The following is a 6,540-nucleotide window of genomic DNA, read 5'->3' as shown; positions in this document are numbered from 1 at the left end:
GCGCTGTTCACTGGGTATGGCATGGCGTTGCAAAATGGAGTGATAGCCTTCCTTATTCAGAATCCCTTTTACCCTGTACAAATCTCCCACCTTACCAGCACCAAAGCAACCCCAGACCATCACATTACCTCCACCATGCTTAACAGATGGCGTCAGGCATTCTTCCAGCATCTTTTCATTTGTTCTGCATCTCACAAACGTTCTTCTTTGTGATCCAAACACCTCAAACTTGGATTCATCCGTCCACAACACTTTTTTCCAGTCTTCATCTGTCCAATGTCTGTGTTCTTTTGCCCATCTTAATCTTTTTCTTTTATTGGTCAGTCTCAGATATGGCTTTTTCTTTGCCACTCTGCCCTGAAGCCCAGAATCCCGCAGCCGCCTCTTCACTGTAGATGTTGACACTGGTGTTTTGCGGGTACTATTTAATGAAGATGCCAGTTGGGGACCTGTGAGGCGTCTGTTTCTCAAACTAGAGACTCTAATGTACTTATCTTCTTGCTCAGTTGTGCAACGCGGCCTCCCACTTCTTTTTCTACTCTGGTTAGAGCCTGTTTGTGCTGTCCTCTGAAGGGAGTAGTAAACACCGGTGTAGGAAATCTTCAATTTCTTAGCAATTTCTCGCATGGAATAGCCTTCATTTCTAAGAACAAGAATAGACTGTCGAGTTACAGATGAAAGTTCTCTTTTTCTGGCCATTTTGAGCGTTTAATTGACCCCACAAATGTGATGCTCCAGAAACTCAATCTGCTCAAAGGAAGGTCAGTTTTGTAGCTTCTGTAACGAGCTAAACTGTTTTCAGATGTGTGAACATGATTGCACAAGGGTTTTCTAATCATCAATTAGCCTTCTGAGCCAATGAGCAAACACATTGTACCATTAGAACACTGGAGTGATAGTTGCTTGAAATGGGCCTCTATACACCTATGTAGATATTGCACCAAAAACCAGACATTTGCAGCTAGAATAGTCATTTACCACATTAGCAATGTATAGAGTGTATTTCTTTAAAGTTAAGACTAGTTTAAAGTTATCTTCATTGAAAAGTACAGTGCTTTTCCTTCAAAAATATGGACATTTCAATGTGATCCCAAACTTTTGAACGGTAGTGTATATATATACATATATATATATATATATATACATATATTATATTATATTATACTGGCTACTACAACACAATACTCACAATAATCCCAACTCAGCTTGACAACTGTATGAAAAGTGCTTTGTTGACCAAAACGTCTGTAATGTGTTGTTAAAAGGGTTAAGTGAAGGAGCAGCACCACCTCCTCTGGGAGCTCGTCCCACGCTCTTACCGCACGAGCTGTGAAGACGTTTCTCTCTTCTCGGAGTGACACTTTAATGGGAATCGTTTTAAGGAGTCCCCTCTTAACTCATACCTTTCATTCACCAAGTAGATAACAGGCTCATCTGTGAAATCATGAAAAAAAAAACCCAAAACATTTCCTGTTAATCACTGGTGCCCTGAAAAGTACCACGCAGTTCTTTGTGTAGACAGCGCTCTCACACCGTAGCTAGTCTAGGGGTGGGATGATACTGGATCGAATTCTGAATCATTCGATACGGTCTTCACGGTTCGAGACGCTCCTTAATGCAGAAGACAAATGTCATTGTATGTATGTACAATGACACTACTACTACTACTACTACTACTACTACTACTACTACTTTCGGCTGCTCCTGTTGGGGGGCGCCACAGCAGATCATCCGTTTCCATCTCTTCCTGTCCTCTGTGTCTTCCTCTATCACACCAGCCACCTGCATGTCCTCCCTCACCACATCCATAAACCTCCTCTTTGGCCTTCCTCTTCTCCTCTTCCCTGGCAGCTCCATATTCAGCATCCTTCTCCCAATATACCCAGCATCTCTCCTCCACACATGTCCAAACCATCTCCATCTTGTCTCTCTTGCTTTGTCTCCAAACCGTCCAACCTGAGCTGTCCCTCTAATATACTCGTTCCTAATCCTGCCCTTCTTCATCACTCCCAGTGAAAATCTTATCTTCAACTCTGCCACCTCCAGCTCCACCTCCTGTCTTCATCAGTGCCACTGTCTCCAAACCATACAACTTAGCTGGTCTCACTACCATCTTGTAAACCTTCCCTTTAACTCTTGCTGGTACCCTTCTGTCACACATCACTCCTGACACTCTTCTCCACCCACTCCACCCTGCCTGCACTTTCTTCTTCACCTCTCTTCTGCACTCCTACTTTGGACAGTTGACTCCATGTATTTAAGCTCATCCACCTTCATCACCTCTACTCCTTGCATCCTCACCATTCCACTGTCCTCCCTCTCATTCACACATATGTATTGTCTTGCTCCTGCTGACTTTCATTCCTCTTCTCTCCAGTGCATACCTCCACCTCTCCTCAACCTGCTCCCTACTCTCATTACAGATCAAAATGTCATCCACAAACATCATAGTCCATGGAGACTCCTGCCTGATCTCGTCTGTCAACCTGTCCATCACCACTACAAACAAGAAAGGGCTCAGAGCCGATCCTTGATGTCTGTACAATGACAATAAAATGTATTCTATTCTAGTATTCTATTGTAAATCATAAGGCTGCCCAGATGCAAAAATACTACCTTACCAATTTTCCACCAATTCTGTATGCATGAGGACAAATGTCCTCACACAGAGAGAGGGGGCTAATACCCCCTCTCTCTGTGAGGTCCAACAGTAGAGATTTACCACAAAACCAACCAAACTGAACACGAGAGCACACAAAACAAACCAGGGACACAATTCACTGATTCTTGAGATAAGGGACAAAACATGTTTTAGGTCTTCTATTTTATTTTTCTAAATACTACATTAATTTGAAATGGGTATAGTATTTCTAGACAAAGGTCTAAGCTAACAAACCATGTAAAGGAACAGGTTTTTTTTATGAAAACTCTATGAAAATTGACATTTATTCACTTCATAACTTGATTTGTGTCAACTGCATCAGACACACCAAAAAGCACGCTGTTTTAATTTGATCAATTCAACAAGAGTGAAAAGTCCTCAAGAATCTAATAATGGTGTTCTGTACCAGAGTTAAAATACATTTTTGTTCTGATTTCACACTATTTTGAAAAATCCAATTTCGAAATTCCTTAATTTTTTATATTCATTTTTAACATTAAGCATATATAATCAATGTTCTTCATGCAACAGGCATGGGCACACGTCCATGAATACTGGGGTGGCATCCAGCACTTTGCCTGTGCCCCCATCCACAGGGTTAGCGGTTAGTGTCAGGAAGGACATCCAACGTAAACTTTTGCCAAATCCTTTTGCGGATTGAGTAGCCCATAGACTGACCGGTCGAGGCTCACTACCAGATTGGCCAAGGCCCAGGTTAACAACGACCGCCATTGGTGCTGTGCCCCCACAGGGTACCAACTATAAAATCCGCTGTGGCGACCCCTGAGAAACAGGGAACAAGCTGGACGAAGAAGATATGTATAATCAATGTTCTTAGGCAGAGAAGACATGTAGTTCAGCTGGTGTTTTAATAAGTAAACACAATAAATTGAACAAAGAATAACATATTTCTTTGAAAAAGGACAAAAACCTTCATCTGACGGTTTTGACAAACAACTGATGGAGATGAAAACTGATTTAAGTACCTCCAAATATTTTACTGACAACTGATTGAGATCAGACAAGCTTTGACATGGAACCCTCAAGGGAAGAGGGAGAGAGGCCGGCCAAAGAACAACTGGCAACGGGATCTCCAGGCAGGCATCAAGAGACTAGGCTGTACCTGGTGTCAAAAGAAAACTAATGACAAGAACTCTGGAGGTCCCTTGTCAATGGCCTATCCACCTTATTCCTAGCCCCCCATGATACCTTGCGGGAATTATGGACGTGACTTCCGGCGTGTCCTGTCACTGAATCGGCACCGGCGTTTTCCATGGTAACGGTACACTAACCGTCTTTCTTAGAGCAATTTGTCCGGCGTCTCATTCATTCATGAAAATCAAGCCAGTCAAATTAGCTAATGATGTGAGAACACAACCTCACAGAGCTAAAAAAGGGTGAACTAAGACCTCTGCCGTCTGTAATAGATGGTTGGGAAGATGATGTGAAGAAGTGGCCTTGTATCACGTATGGTAACATTTTTAGCTATTTTGTTGAGTCCGTTGTCTGTGATGGTACGGCGATGAGCAATTTAAAAAACTCGGAGGTGTATCAATATCTACACAGCAATTGTTGTCAAGCCACATGTGATGGTTGCTCCTTTGGAGTAGCTGTGGTCCTCCTTTGCTGGGTCTGCCTACTGGGTTTGGGCATCATGAAAAGTCTTTGAAAGAGGACCTGGCTCCTCAGAAACCTCCATCTCACCAGACTCATCTGCAGGTAATACATAAAGTGTATATTTAGGTCACAACTTTTTTTTACATTTTCTTATTTAAGATTTATTTATACATGTAATGCCGTTGAGATAACGGGGTCTCATTTTCAAGAGAGACCTGTCCTGGAACAAACATAAACAACACAATACAACACTAAGTTACACTGAGACAGACAGGTTGAGCCGTACATAACACAAAAAACATGAGATGTATTGCTTCAGTAGCTATCAATTCAAGCAGATGTACACAAAGATTGACAGAAGTTAAATGTACACAAATATAAAGTACAATGTTCAGACAATATGAATTGATGATTAGTTCGTGATAGTATCTGTGAAGGATCTGGAAAGGCAAATAATAATAACAAATTAGGGCTTCTTTAAATAAACAATTTTAAACACTGTGTCTTACTTGTAGCTGTTGTCAGACTACTCTCTACTGCAAATAAACCAAGTGGTGTGTAAGGGGGACTAGGGTTGGCTAATCAGAATCTAACTTGCACACACATCAGAACACATAGCCTAGGTTTAATATTGTCAAAATAAATATTCTGTATCTGCTGGTTAACATGGGGAATGAAATTAGCACCTGTCAAATAAAGGGTGCCGTTACATGTCCGTGTAACGTCACATGTAACGTTACCATGGCAAACAGGTTTTTCTTATACCAATGTAACCGGTTATTTTCTTGCCCGGTGCGGGATTCGATACGGGGTGTACTGCACCACAAGGCGACATCACTAACCGCTCGACTAAAGGGTCAGACTCGTTAGCTAGGGGCTAACGTGTCTTATTAGTAGTTTACGCCAATAATATTTTAAAAACGGTGCTTAAAATGAGAATAGTAGTCAGGGATAGTCAGATTGTGAAAAGTGAAAAAAAAACGTGGTGTAAACAAAGCTAGCAAACTAGTGGACGTCACAAGAACTTACCTGTTGTTGTGACGTGACGAGTCCTGATGAGTCGGCGTCTCTTCTTCTCAGGTGGCCTCTCGAACCCAGAACAAGTGTTGGGTGAGCCTTATCCGGCCTTGGCTTCTTATCAGCAAAGTGAAACCAGCAAACATAAAGAGTTTGAGGGGCTTTTTTAAGTTTAACTTCTTTGGCCAATTTCTTTTTGCCTCGTCATCTTGTGGGAGGCGATGGAAAGTGTACCACCGCTGACAGGAACAGTCTGGTTTAATTTTAGGCTTATGATCGAAGCGCTCCCGTTTAAGTTACTCATTCATATCGTACAGCCACGAACAGCACATGTTGTCCCCGAGCTCCGTAACGACATTTTATATGCAGGTCAGCGACTTTTATCGCCTTTTTTAAAAACACAAACAGCAATAGCTAACACTTTTTCAGCCAACTCTGCCGCCGGTCTGTGATACTGCTTCCGCTGAACACCGGAAGTATTACCCATAATCGTTTCCCCAGTGACCCCCCCCGGAAACTCGTGGATACCCCAGTAGGGGTGTCAGGCATAACTGAACTGAACTGACTGAGATGACAACAGACTAAGAAACCTAACTAATAAAGTTTTGAAAGATATTCAGTAGTAACTGTACTATATGTAGGTTCCAGACTCCTTCCAGCGGTTGTCCTTCCTCTTTCCAATGGCTCACTGGAAAATCAAAGAAGACTGTCAGAGACTCATAATATGTCAATGTGTCTCAGTAAAGTTTCCAGTTTAAGATGTTTTTCTTTGTTGTGATTCTCTACAGAAACTTGGAAAGTCATTTCCCTTCCGTTTTTTTTTCCTTCTAAGATACAACTTTTCTCTCCCTCTTATTCACATAGCAAGGACTAGGGGTGGCATAGTGGACAGTGAGTAGGACTGCTGCCTCGTGACCAAAAGGTTATGAGTTCAAATCCCACCTTGGAACCCCACCACTAGTGTGCCCTCGAGCAAGACGCTTAACCCTAAATTATTCCGGGGGGGCTGTCCTTGTAATCTCATTGAAAGTTGCTTTGAATAAAAGCATCTGCTACATGAATAAATGTGATTATTGCAGGTAAACACTGCATATTTGATCCAGAGTCAAAGATAAGTATTACATAGGAATAGGACAGGTTTGGAACTAGAACTAGCAAGGTAGGTGATTGTGTAGTGTAATAAATCCAACTATGTTTTTCCACAAGGCTTCAGACAGGTAATCAAGCTAACCATTACTAGTTTT

Source organism: Lampris incognitus, chromosome 2 (genome assembly GCF_029633865.1).
Source record: "Lampris incognitus isolate fLamInc1 chromosome 2, fLamInc1.hap2, whole genome shotgun sequence".
NCBI lineage: Eukaryota > Metazoa > Chordata > Actinopteri > Lampriformes > Lampridae > Lampris > Lampris incognitus.
Note: the sequence above shows the minus strand (reverse complement) of the source record.